Source organism: Meles meles, chromosome 3, assembly GCF_922984935.1.
Source record: "Meles meles chromosome 3, mMelMel3.1 paternal haplotype, whole genome shotgun sequence".
Taxonomy (NCBI): Eukaryota; Metazoa; Chordata; class Mammalia; order Carnivora; family Mustelidae; genus Meles; species Meles meles.
Genome location: NC_060068.1, coordinates 136,104,817 through 136,119,009, shown reverse-complemented (window position 1 = coordinate 136,119,009; position 14,193 = coordinate 136,104,817). Strand labels below are relative to the sequence as shown.

The window sequence follows — 14,193 nt, the reverse complement described above, 5'->3', positions numbered from 1 at the left end:
AGTCATTCGTTAATTGTATGTCTAGCTTACAGAGGAACTGAAAAACTCTCTTTCTCTAGAGGCGGCACGATTTTACATTCCCACCAGCAATGTCTGGTGGTTCCAGTTCTCCACCTCCCTGCCAACACTTATTATTTTGGAATGATGATGACAGTGATGGTGATGATAACGGTGATGGTTGCCATCCTAGTGGTGGTGAAGAGTTACGTGATTTTTTAATCCAACTATGACTTACTGGTTTTCCATGTGCTGCTGTCATTACTGCTGCTGTTGTTACACTAACATTATTCTACGGTAATGGAGCACAAGTGCATGAAAGCATGACCCAACGTCTCCATTCTGATTAGAAGCTCGTGTCAATTCTAGCCATGTTTTTCCAGTGGACAACTGAGTTAATCACCCAACGTACCTAACTACGTGATATTATTACTTTTCTGCAGAATGGGGAAGGAGATGTATTTGTGAGCTAGTACACACTTACACCAGTTTAATCAAAGTTTACTTCAGCTCATTCCCAACTTTAACATCTCCTCTTTGCAATCAGATTAATATAACATAGATATTACTTAGTTTAATGAAGGTAGTAGAGAATGCATTTGATTTTTCTACAAGAACTAAGCTTTCTTTTCAGAAGATTAGTGACAACGACAAAATCACTTCTCTTCTCTCCCTTTGACCTGCCCAAGAAATTAGAATGTCTGACCTGTCAAGAAGGAAATTAAAAGCACACAAAAATAATTTAGAAACTCACATATTGCCTATATTTTTCAATACCTTTTTATTTAATAATGTCATGTTCTTTTATTAATTTATTTTTATGTTTTATATTCATAATATTCATTATTATGAGCATATTGTATATTCATGATTTTTTATGGTTATGAAAGTAATCCATGCTCACATCTTTTTTTTGAATAAAAAAATTGAAATCACATTTTTCTGCCACTTCTTAAGAGCTGTGAGAACTCGGGCGGTCATGGCATGAAGGTCCCAGGACTACATTTGAATTATGAGCCTCGGTCCTAGGTCAGATTCTTTGTGACCCGGGGATTATTGCTGCTTCACCCTTATGTGACTCTGATAATTAACGTGGATACGAAGTATAGACACTCTGCCTCACGTATGAAATATTTTGTTTGAACTCTTCCTTTTATTGTCTGCCTACCCTGCATGAATTCCCCATGCAGGTGAACTTGGTCTAGGATTCCACATGGAATTAGTGTTTTCTGTCCTCACTTTAAATCAACAGGTTCCTAGTCTGTCTGCATCCTCCACAAGCGGGGCTCTCCATGGTAGCTGGTGAGAAAGGCTTCTGTGTGAGGAGGAGCCTCTCCCGTTGGGTCTTTAGACAGCTTTTGGGTAGTCATGGTGCCTTTCGATACGCCTTTGTCCCACCACACAGCCGTCGACCCTGCCTAGACACAAAAGGCTATGCAGGACCCTCCTCGGTTTTCTACGGTCATCGGTTCCCATTCCTGCACATTCCTGTAACAAATGCTGCACGTCTTACACATATTCTCTTACTACCCACAGCAACTGGAGGTGGGCTCTCTCCTCCCTGCACTTCACGTGAGGAGACAGAGACACAGGTGAAGTTGCCCACCTGCTTCACGCCACCAGCATGGGGGAGAGCTTAAACTCCATGCCTGGCTCACCTGCCCCAGATCAGGCTTCTCACTGCCATGGGTGCAGCAGAAACAGTCCACATCCTAATAGCTCTCTGCCATTTTCTGAGGGCTGACAGAGCTTATCAGTCATGGACATCAATGATCTAACACGCTTTCAAAAAATAGATGTTTAAAAATACACATGTGGCTGCCAAATTCCTTACCAGTGCTCTTGTAGTTCATCTTTTCAGCTCTGTGAGCGAGGCAGTACTGTAATTCCTATTTTGCACATTCTTTTTTACATAATTTCTTCCTTTTTTTCTTTATAAAGATTTTATTTATTTATTTGACAGAGAGAGAGAGGGGGCATGAGCAGGAGGAACAGCAGGCAGAGGGAGAGGGAGAAGCAGTCTCCCTGCTGAGCAGGAAGCCTGATGTGGGGCTTGATCCCAGGATCCCAGGATCATGACCTGAGCCAAAGGCAGATGCTTAACTGACTGAGCCACTGAGGTGTCCCCCTATTTTGCACATTCTTATTCCCATTTTCCAGTTGGGAGGTTGAGGCTGTGTGGTCTAGGGATACTAGCTCAAAACTGGGGTCTCAGCTGGGGGCCTTGTGCCTCCAAAGCCTGACAGAACCATGAGGACACATCACAAAGAAAGGCTCCTGTCACCCCAAGGTTAGAAGCTTGGGCTGTGTCCCTCAGATTTTTTAAGAGGTGAAGCCTCCACCAAATCAGTCCACTTCAGGCTGAGCACGTATCTCAAACAAATCACACCGCTGCGCTCCCACAGCATAAGCCTGTGCTGTACCTCGACAGTCTCTCTCTCCGGGTTAGCAGTCCCAGCCTCCGCGTGCACTGGTTTTCCTCTGAAAGGCTCACGTCATCTTCACTCGGACTCCTCCTGAGAGATGCTCTGCGACTCCCTGGAATGCCACGCACCATTCTGTGAAAGGTCAAGATCCGGCACGAAAGGCGCTACTGATGGAGGGAGGGAAGCACGCACAGACGGGGCTGAGGAATGTGCGGGGGCCGGCCACAAAGCCCGGACTTGTGCTCCCCGACCTGGGGGGCTCTTGGGCCACTGCAAGTTCACCACAGTGGGAGCGCCCTGTTTGTACTCATGGCCCAAAGCCAGACAAGTGCAGCCTGTAGAGTTTCTGAGGCAAAGAACAACGTGGAACAATGTTTTTTGTCTCTATTCCTTTGTGTCATGTAGTATAGGAAAGCCTTTCTTTCTTTTTTTTTTTTTTTAAGATTTATTTATTTGACACAGAGAGAGAGATCACAAGTAGGCAGAGAGGCAGACAGAGAGAGAGGGGGAAGCAGGCTCCCTGCTGAGCAGAGAGCCCCATGCAGTGCTCCATCCCAAGACCCTAAGATCATGACCTGAGCCGAAGGCAGAGGCCCAACTGACTGAGCCACCCAGGCGCCCCTAGGAAAGCCTTTCTTGCTCAGGTTGCTGTTGAGTTTTAATGCTGTCATGTTAGAATTGGCTCGCCCTCATTGGGGAAGCCTGAGCTGCCTCCTTGCATGACGGTCTCTGTCTGTGTCCTGCATCTCCCTCTGTGAAGATTTCCTTAACTCTGCCAACCAGTACCGAAGTCCTCCTTCCATCACAACTTCGGTCCCTTACAGCTCAGACTACGCATTCTAGGGCAGTAGAATAGAAGAATAGGAGAGAAGTGCTCAGGTCCAGAGTCCTGAGTCCATTCTCTCTCTGCAACTCACCAGCAGGCGGGCCTAGGCCTAGGCTGCTCATGGCCCCCACACTTATCCTCGGTCTTCTCATCTATAAAATGGCAATAACCCCTGCTCACTAGCATTATAGACATTAGCCAGTCCAGCAGGTCTTACTGAGAGCCCATCATGTGTCCTGTTCTCTGCCAAGCCCTTTAATGGTTTTAAAGAGATAAAGTCAGAGCTATCTAAGTCATAGCATATGTGTTTAAAGCAGTCAAGGGGTGCCTGGGCAGCTCATTTGGTTAAGCAACCGACTCTTGATTTCAGCTTGGGTCATGTTCTCAGGGTCCTGGGATCCAGCCCTGTATCAGGTTCTGTGCTCAGCAGGGAGTCTGCTTCTCCCTCTCCCTCTGCTCCTCTCTCTCTTTCTCTCTTCCTCTCGTTCTTTCCCCCCTCTTCCTCTTTCTCTGATAAAGAAATAAAATCTTAAAATAAATAAATAAATAAAGCACTCACTAAAGTAGCATTTCCCAGAATAGGTCCTGCAGTGCTTTCTGTTCACATGTGGTTTAAGAAAAAAAAATTCTAAGATTAAGTAAATCTCAGAATTGTTAGTACACAAAGCTAACCAAATTATGTTGATGTAGGACTTCTCAGAGCTGACCATGTGCCATGCAGCTAGAAGGAGGGGACGTTATGTTCAATTTCCTATGCTTTTTTGCCCAACAAATCTTTTTTGGGGGGGCAGATTTTTATTTTTAAGAGTGGCTACTCACATACTCTGGATGAGTTTTCTACAAAACACGGGGAAATGTCAGAAGGAAGGTTCAGGCAGTTACCGAAGGTAGTATTTTTTTTTTTTTTTAATATACTGTGAAGATGAATTGTCACCCAAGATAAAATACAGGAGAGTGTCCTGAACATTGATAACTGTCACTTGCATAGTCTGTCTCTGATCTCATAATGCCTTTGGACTATTACTTGAATGCGAGTACAGCAAATATCATTTAAATGGCCCATAAGAGGAAAGAGGCTACACGAATCTATCAGCTCTTCAGGCATATCACAATCCACAGGAAGAAACCCGGTACATATTGGTGTAAGATCTGGCAGACAGAAGAACAGAGCAGGAGGCTCAAAGACCGACTCATGTATATTTGGGAATTGAAAGATGATGAAGGTGGCACCATGTATCGGGAAAAAACAACATTCTCTTGGGAGATAGTGCTGAGGGACAAGGCTTTCCTGTGCATACCCACCTGAATGATGTACGAAAGTGGATTCCAGGCACAATAAAGACATAGTGAGAGAAGTAAAACTTAAGTGTTTGTCCAAAGACTATATAAAGAATGAAGTGAGGCATGAAAGCATTTCTTTATAAACCCCCAAGAAACTCTCCTTAAGAAGAAACAATTTTCCAAAAAAAAAGAAGAAGAAGAAGAAGAAGAAGAAACAACTTTCTCGCAACAAAATTAATTGAATCAGAGGACAGCGTGGGCAGAGGGAATACAGCTGATAGCAGAACGGGGGACCTGTTTCCTTCCGTCCCTTGCTCCTCAGTCTCCAACCATATCGGCCTTTCTCTCTGTCCCTGTTATATGCCAACCTCCTTCCTGCCTTGGAGACAAGTGTACTTGTCTGTCGTTCTGCCTTAAATGTCCTTTCTTGTCTTGACTCACCGAATTCCTACTCATCCCTGGGAACCCTGCCGAAATGTCTTTCCCTTAAAAAGGTCTTCCCTGCCTGCACTCTCCTTTCACCTTCTGCTTTGTGTTTATTGTACTCCTTGCAGTTGCAAGTAGATAATCATTTATGGAACTCTTAACTTCGCATCCCTCTCCCGTAGTGGGTGGTGTGTAAACTACGGGGGAGCACAGGCCACCTGCTCAGTACTCGGCACAGTGCTCTATGCCTAGAAGAGACCTTCAAAATGTTAATAGAATGAGTTGAGGAGGGACAGTTGACAGAGGATAGATTCCATATTGCATGCCACCTGGGTGCTACAAGCATAGAGAAGGTTCTAGCATACCTTATCTTAACCTTCATGTCAGCAAGAATTTGGGGTGATTACTTGTGCCCCTGCTTTTCTCTGTCATCTGGAAACCCAACATCTCAACTCTCATTTGTATCACCTACAGTTCCTTGTACTGCATTAGATAGTACATAGATACTCCTTGATTATATCTCTGTACTGCTTTCCTCCCACCGTGCTCGGTTTTCTATATTTGGACTATCACCATCAGCCATGCTTAATGACTCGCCTTTTGAAAATTGTCTTTGACAGCTGGTGTCAGCCTTCATTTAATGACTTCTTTTGTTGATGACTCTCACTCTCTGTTGACTCTTAATTTGATCTAAGCATTCAGTTATTCAGCAAATATTTACTGAAAACCTAGTGGGTTCCAGGAATGTGCCAGGCCCTAGAAAATCTGGCAGTCCCCTTCCAACGTTGACATGCTAACATGACACCTCAAAGGAATCACTGAACGTAGCAGCTCAACTTAGTTAAATATTGAGAGGGCCCCAAATGCACCCAAATTTGGGCACGGCGCAGAGAGTGACTGAACAGGAGTGCGGCAGTGCCAAAACTGGACCAGTTCCCAGCTTCTTTGGAGTAAGTGTTTCAGAGTGTACCTTCATTATCCATGATGGAAAAACTTCAAAACAATAGAAATTTACCCAATCGTCATTATGGAGAGATATTCTTAAAGCACATAAAAAATAACCAGACTCTGTTGTTGTTTTTAAATACTTGTCCTGCTCTTAAAAGGGTCAAATCGGAGCCAACTAAAGTACCCTGTTCAGATTAATAGTGAGAATTGAGACATTGGAAGCTTGCTAAAGGTAAACTAACGAACTACCCTTGGGAGATGGTTTTGATGGCAAATCTAAGTTGGTTTCAGTTATTTTTTTTCTGGTCATATGAAGAGCTAGAGCAAGTATGTTGTCATACCTACTGCAAAGAGGTGGGGCCTTCTGATGCAGTGTTTTCTGTAAGCTGACCAGGGAAGAATGAGAGTGTACAGAGAGCTCTGGAAGGAGGATTGTCTATGACAGACCTATACACCATTGTTTATTTAGTATCCCTAAAGATAAAATCCATGTAAATGGCTATAAGGGAGAATTTCCCATTAGTGGTATCAACCCCAAAGTGAAATCACATGTCCGTAATGGAGTAAGCTTCCTGCCTGCTCAGAGATGGCTGGCTTCCCGAAGTCTCTTCCCAAAGTTCTGGATCTTAGAATTTGGCAGCTTGAATATACCTTTCAAAAAAACCTAAGTTTTTGGGGCACCTGGGTTGCTCAGTGGCTAAAGCCTCCACCTTCAGCTCAGGTCATGATCTCGGTCCTGGGATCGAGCCCCGCATCAGGCTCTCTGCTTGGCAGGGAGCCTGCTTCACCCCCCCTCTCTGCCTGCTTCTCTGCCTACTTGTGATCTTTGTCTGTCAAATAAATAAATAAAATCTTTAAAAAAAAAAAACCTAAGTTTTTAAAAATAGTTGTATATATGCAGAAAAGTTGTGAAGATAGTACAGTATTCCTATATTTCTCATAGTCTCCCTTATTACTAATATCGCATTAATTTGGTATTTTTGTCAAAATTAATGAACCAGAATTGACACCTTGTTACTAACTACAGTCCATTCTTTATTCAGATTTCCTTAATTTTAACTAATGTCCTTCTTATGCCCAAGGATCTCATCCAGAATGCCACATCACATTCAGTGTTCGTGTTTCTTGAAAAGGCTCTTCTTAGCTGTGATGGTTTCTCAGACTTTCCTTGGTTTTGATGACCTTACCAGTTTTGAAGAGTACTGGTCATGTATTTTGCAAAATTACTTTCAATTGAGACTTGTCTGATGTTTTCCTCAGTATTAGATGAGTGTTATGGGTTTTGAAGATAAAGATCACAGAGGTAAAACATTTTCTTTTTTTTTTTTTAAGATTTTTTATTTATTTGACAGACAGAGATCACAAGTAGGCAGAGAGGCAGGCAGAGAGAGAGAGACAGGGAAGCAGGCTCCCTGCTGAGCAGAGAGCCCAATGTGGGGCTCAATCCCAGGACCCTGGGATCATGATCTGAGCTGAAGGCAGAGGCTTTAACCCACTGAGCCACCCAGGCACTCCTAGAACATTTTCTTCACGTAAATAAGAGGCTCATGCTCTCAACGTAGCTTATCACTGCTGACTTTGACCTGGACTAGTTGGCTGATGCAGTGTTTGTCAGATTTCCCCACTGGGAAGTTGTCATCCCCATTCCGTGCTGTACTCCTTGAAAGGAAGTCACTAGGTACAACCCACCTTTAAGGAGTAAGGAGTTAACTATGAAAATTGGCTGCAACTTTTGTACATGAAAGATATGTTTATTCTCTCCTGTTTGTTTATCCATTGTTTATATATTACTTATATCAGTCTGGGCTAATAGATATTTATTTAATGCTTTGGGTTATAATTAATACTACATTCTATATTTTGTCAAAATTATTCCAACTTTGGCCATTACACACTCTTGGAGTTGTCTACTGTGTCCCTTTGACCTCCTTCCTTAATGATGAGGTATTTTTCTGTTTGGTTTCTTATTTGCTCTTTGAGCCCTTCCTTTCTTTCTGGACTCAAGAGGCTCCTGGCTCCTCTTTTATATTTCTTGCCTCAGTTCTAAAATCAGCATTTTCCAAGGGGCCCTCATCATGTAGGTTTTGTTTTTCTTGTTTTTTGATTAAGTATTTTGGTAGCCACTATGCCAAGCACTTGATACATATTGTCTTTCTTAACCCTCCTATCAACACTATTAAGTAGTCTTTGACTTCATTTCATAAGTATAAAAACTGGGGCTCAAAGAAAAGAAATGACTTACCCAAGGCCACACAGTTAGAAAGAGCTGCGATTCCCGCCAAAATCTGTCTGATCCCAAAGCTCACACCCTGATCCCTGGCTGCGCAAGGGCTAGCCTCCCTTGTTAGCGAAGTTAACGCCAGATGGAATCTGTGCTCTTATAAACCACCCTGAAAGGGCAGAAGCTGGCGAACCGTACTCTGGAAGGCCTCTGAGAACTCTAGCCACACCGGTCCCTTCCTTCTCTGAACTTCCCACTGAGAGCTGAAAGCCTCCCATGACTGTGGAAGGTGCTTCTCTGTGTGCTGTGTTGTGGTTTCCTCCATTTATCTAAATGCCCAGATCAGACTCTGAGCTCCTCAGAGAGCAAGCAAAATCTACTACCTACAATTATCAGAAGAAGTGACTTCTAGGAGCCATATCCCTTCAAAACGGACTGCGGTGACAGAGCTCCCATCAAAGGCAAATATTCAAATCGCTGCCTTTCATACCAGGAAAGGATAGATGTCCACGGAAGGGGTATCACGTTGTTTTCATGATTATATAGCATCAATTCAGTCTCCACCTGGGCAAGGAGCTTCAAAGATAACGGTCGAATCTTCCCCATTCTCCAGGGCCCGAGCCAGTGTCTATGTTCTAGATATTCATGTAGTATGTGTAAAATGCTTAAGAAAGCTGTTGGGTCCTGGCAGAGCCTACCTGTTTTTGATTTACACACAATTTTAACCGGCTTTCTTCTTAAGAAGGCAGTAGTATGAGGGGAATCTAGAGGTAGACAGACTGATAGCAGTGAGAAATGGTAGCAGGTCTCTGCTTCATCCAAAACCCTTTTGATGGGGCGCCTGGGTGGCTTAGTTGGTGAAGCATCTGACTTTTGATTTCAGCTCAGGTCATGACCCCAAGAGTCATGAGATCCAGCTCCAAGCTGAGACCTGCAATGGGAATGGAGCTTAAGATTCTCTCTCTCCCTCTCCCTTGTTCCCCTTCCCTCCTCCCCTGGCTTGTATGTTCTCTCTCTCTTTCTTGCTCTCACTCTAGCTCTCTCTCTCGGGGGAAAAAAAAAAAGATTCAAAAACCCCACTGAAAAAGACAGTGAATGGAGAACAGAAGTGAAAAGGGGTAAATGTACATGGTCACAGAGAAAGGGAAAGAAAACAGTTGGGAGAGAATGATGGAGAAAGCAGGTAGATGAGAGCTAGACATGGCTGTGGGATTGAAAGCCACTCCAGGAAGTGAGTGGGACAGGGCCATTTACCCATGAGGCATTTTAAATGCAGTGTCTGGGTCCCACAGAAGTCAACAGTGACCTGGATTAGTCGAAAATCTGCACTCACTTGGACTCTCCATCTATCCCCAGCTCCCACCCACAGTGGACCTGGTTAGGTAGTAAGTACCTCTTCCCAACATCACAGAAGATTAGAAGATGGTTCTCTAGAAAATTTGACCAGGGCACTTGAGTGACTCAGTTGGTTAAGCATCTGCCTTCAGCTCAGGTCATGATCCCAGAGTCCTGGGATCAAGTTCTGCATCAGGCTCCCTGCTCAGTAAGGAGTCTCCTCCTCCCTCTCCCTCTGCCTCTCCCCTCTGCTCATGCTCGCTCTTGCTCGCTCTCTCAAATAAATACATAAAATCTTTAAAGGAAAAGAAAAGAGAAAGAAAGTTTGGCCAGAGGACCTCTGGCCTCTGGACATTAGGCACAGATGAGGTCAGGGATAAGGTATGTAAATGGGTTTAACTAAAAGTCTGTCCCTGAGCAGCAAAATGCCCAGCTGCCTTCCCCTCTGACACTCAGCTCTCCTATATCAAAAGCTACACCCACCACTTTCCTGGCAGGAGTTAGAGATTTCTTTTTTGATTAGATTAGCCCACGGGTACTGACTGCCCACTGCTACTGACATCTGGACACTCTCCAGTGAATTAGCCAAACCCCCACTACTGTGCCCTGTGGCAAGGTTCACCCATCTAGAAACACAGAGCTACCAATCAGCTTTTTTATTCTCATGGAAGACAGAAGAGCACATCCATCAAACAAGGAAGGGATAGCATAAAAAGGAAGGCTCAGAGAATAAGAAAATGCTCTTAAAAACTAAGCGTATGGGTGCCTGGGTGGCTCAGTGGTTTAAGCCGCTGCCTTCGGCTCAGGTCATGATCTCAGGGTCCTGGGATCGAGTCCCGCATCGGGCTCTCTGCTCCGCAGGGAGCCTGCCTCCCTCTCACTCTCTCTGCCTGCCTCTCTGCCTACTTGTGATCTCTCTCTGTCAGATAAATAAATAAAATCTTTAAAAAAAAAAAACAAAACTAAGAGTATGATAGTCAAGCCTAAAAAAAATTAACAGAATAATTGGAACATAAAGTATGACCCCAAAATTAGAAACTAAAGAAAAAGGATTAAACAGTAGGAAGAAAAAAAGAAAATTTAGAAAATAAAGCATTTTTTAAAAATAAAGCATTTATGGGGTCCAGGAAAAGAAAAAATAAATGTACAAGAAAGGGAAGGATATACAGTTAAAGCTGTGGATGGTATACACATAATCATAGTAATGTAGATTCTGAATATTGATTTTACCAAAGTAGTATGGAAGAGTCCATACCATTGCAGAAATTCAGTGGATAACATCTAAAGTTGATAAATCAAGAGATAGTGTTGAAGCAGATTCAGGGCCATGGGAGGAGAAACCTGTGAAAGAACATCCTGGCAATTTGAACGCTCTTGTAGTAGTTAAGAGCTATGAGTCATTGCTGTTTGACTGGAAGCTTTATAATACTTGATATTTAATACTTATTTTGATACAAGAATAAATGATACTTTTTTTAATAAGTCACACTGATTTTAAAATGTCAGCCTGATGGAGCCATTTCGTGCTCAAGTAGCCACGTGCCTCGATAGTCCCTGGAGGGCATTGTAGAACAAATAATGTCCATGTCAATGGTCTTGAGTCATCCAGAAAAGGTTTGATTTTGTTCTGCGTGTCCTGCTCTAGAGAAACAGATGTGACAGGGATTTTGCTGCGTGCTCTAGTTATTTGGGGGAGAGTACCAATGTGGATGGACTGTCCTCCTCTCCCAGTGTGGGAAGAATGGTGGTGCTGGCCTCCCTTCCCCATGTCCCAGTGGGCCTCACCCTATGTCCAGAAGAATCAAGGGCTGACTGGCCTCAGACTGACTTGACCTGGTCCAACTGATCAGGTTGGTGATCAGGATGATCAGGACTGATCTTCATCAGACGCTGTGGGTCTGTCAGACTCCTTTCTGCCCTGCAGAGCTGACCTGCCAGCAGTTTCCTGCAGGCCCCTTATCCTCATCCTAGGATGGCTGCATTGAGGTCAGTTAGTGAAATTCACCAGCCCCAGGGCAGAATCCTCTGTGGCAGAAATTAACCTCCCCTCCCAGGGAGCCTACAGTAGTAGGAGGGACAGAGACTGGAGAACATGTCCCTTATTCATTCTAATACTGCCAAGACCCCAGGGATGCTTTGCTTGACTGGTACATGCCTGGTTTAGTGTCACTAAGCAGAGATAGCCAAATAAAAGTCACACTGACCGGCTGCCACAAGAGGCAGTTTGGAGTCTGTAAGCTGCTTCATGCAGCTTACCTGGTGATTTTTTTGTTGTCAGGGTCTCTGCTGGGAAGATTGCAGCAAAACCTCCCAGGCTAGAATGAGGCTTTTTGTTTAAACCCTGATGTAGCAAAGACTGTTTCCCGGGATTTTAGCATATTAGAACAATTAATGGTAAATTATTATAATATTTTGACACATTAATAAAATGAATGGGTGGCTTTCTTCTATCTCTTGCCGTAAACCTTAAGCAAAGCTATTGGGAATTTTTTTTTTTTCTGCCATGGGATTATTTGAATAATAAGGGCAAGTAACATTCGAAGAAACTGGGCTTTGAAAATTAGTGGTTTGCCAGCCACACAGAGGAAGATCCTCTGAAATACGGAGATGGAAGTTGCTGGAAATAAAGAAACCCTTGACGACTGCCCAAATGGGTTGTGAAGATTGGTAATGCAAAGGGAGGTCTTCCTTATTTCTTTCCATCTTTCCCTCCCTCCTTCCCCTCCTCCTCCTGCCTCTGTCTGCACTCCCCCCCACCCCGCCACTCAAGCAGTTTTGGCAAATGAGGGGTGGGAACTGCTGGAGGACTTACTGTGTGCATGACACTGAACCACGTGTGTTTTAATAATTACATAAGGAATTTAGTAATTTCAGTAATAAGTGAATTGTAATAATTCGATCACATTTGTGCCATTGTACATATCAAGAAACGGAGGCTTAGAACTATTACTTTGCCTCTGGGCACCGAACTGGCAAGTGGTAGAGTGGGGATGGTAAACTAGGCAGGTGGACTCCCGGGCTTCCGTTGCACATGAGGCACACAGTGAGTGCCCAATTGTGTCAGCTGTGCGCTCGCTGATCCTAGCTGTGTTGACGGTAGAGAGTGTGCAGAATGACCCACAGAACAGTTAAGTGATTTGCTCACACACCGGCCAGTGGCACCAGAATATATCCCATTCTCTCACGCCATGTAGCTCTCCCCTCTGCAGCGCCAGCTTGCCGAATAGAAGAATTAGTACATTAACTTCTAGAAACCTGTAACCTCCTGTCCGGGTCCCAGGTTCTGAATCCTCACGTTACTTGAATTGATTTTAAGTTTTAAGTAGAACTTTCAAGGACTGCCAAGTGCTGTGCCAAAGAAACTATTTTAGGCTAATATTTGGACAGAAGATAGAAGCCTATGACAATCATAAATTTCTTCTTCTCCTGGCTAATTAGAAAACAAAGCAAAAAGTTTACTGTCAGGCAGAATGTTAACTTGAAGCCATTGTGGGGGATTCCAGCGAATCGGCAGTTGCCCTGATGAGACAGAAGGCACCGTCTCTCTCCCTGACCCTGGGACAACAGCACTGGCCCGTGGCCCGAGGGGATCTGGTTCTCCCGGGGCTGGATGGATCATGGGTATAGGTTTTCCATTTTAGAAGTTCACCTTGGGCCAGAGCTGTTGTCCCAAGGTCAGGGAGGGAAATGGTGGCTTCTTTTTCATTAGGGCAACCCCTGATGCATTGGAGTCCTCCACAGGGGCTTGGGTGAGGGAGACCGGGCTCCAGAAAAGCCATCCTGGTGGCCGCCTTGTCCCCACTGGCCAGCCACTCTGCCATGTGCAGCCGCTAGGCTGAGCTCACGCATCCCCTCCTACACCCTGCCAGCTTTAGAAGGAAAAAGACATGAGACATCATCCCACAAGCTTCCTACCTCCATGACCTCCTTTTTTCATTTCATCATGGTGAAACCTATCTATACTCTCTTTAAGGCTCAGCTGAACCATTCACAAACTTCTTCTTTGCTTCCCATGCCACAGCCTCAAGCTATGAATAATCTTACCCTTCAGGAAAGTTCTACACATACTTTGTTTGCAGCTCCTTAATCACCTGGGATCGGTCTCTGCCTTGTATTATTCGTGTGTCCATCTTACTGATCCCATTAGATCCTAAGACTTTAAAAATAAAAGGGAGTCTTACTCATCATCACTTTCCGCACCGCTCTTAGGACCATGGTTTTTCTAGGCTCGGGACTCAGTGGTATTATGTGCTCTGGCAGCATTTCATTCTTTAGTTTATGGCTTTGGTTTACTCCAGGAAAGGGAGAACACCTCAGTCAGGGATTGACAAACTATGGCCTGTGGGCTAAACCGGCCCCTCTACCTGTTCTCATTTGGCCGGTGAAGTAAGAAGAGTTTTTACATTTTTAAATGATTTGGGGGGAAAAAGGAAGAACAACATTCTAGGATACAGTGAGATTATGTTAAATTTAAAATTATTTGAAATTCAAATGTCACTGTCCATGAAATAAGTTTTGCTGGAATGCAGCCAGAGCCATTTGTCTGTGTACGATCTGTGATGGTTTGGCACCAAAACAGCAGTTAGGAGTTGAGTCGTTACCACAGAAACTGCACATCCCACAAAACCCAAAATATTTACTATCAGACCCTTTGCAGAAAAAGTATGCCAGCCCCTATTCTGAGTCATTCTCAGAAATGTCTGCCACCATGTGCAAATGGACTGGGGTGCGCT

General features: G+C 44.2%; 1 protein-coding gene across 1 annotated transcript in view; it reads left to right on the top strand.

The window, feature by feature from the left end:
• The window catches only part of SGCD (sarcoglycan delta), a 401,431-nt gene that overhangs the window by 226,946 nt on the left and 160,292 nt on the right, over positions 1 to 14,193 (top strand). The window lies entirely within an intron of this gene.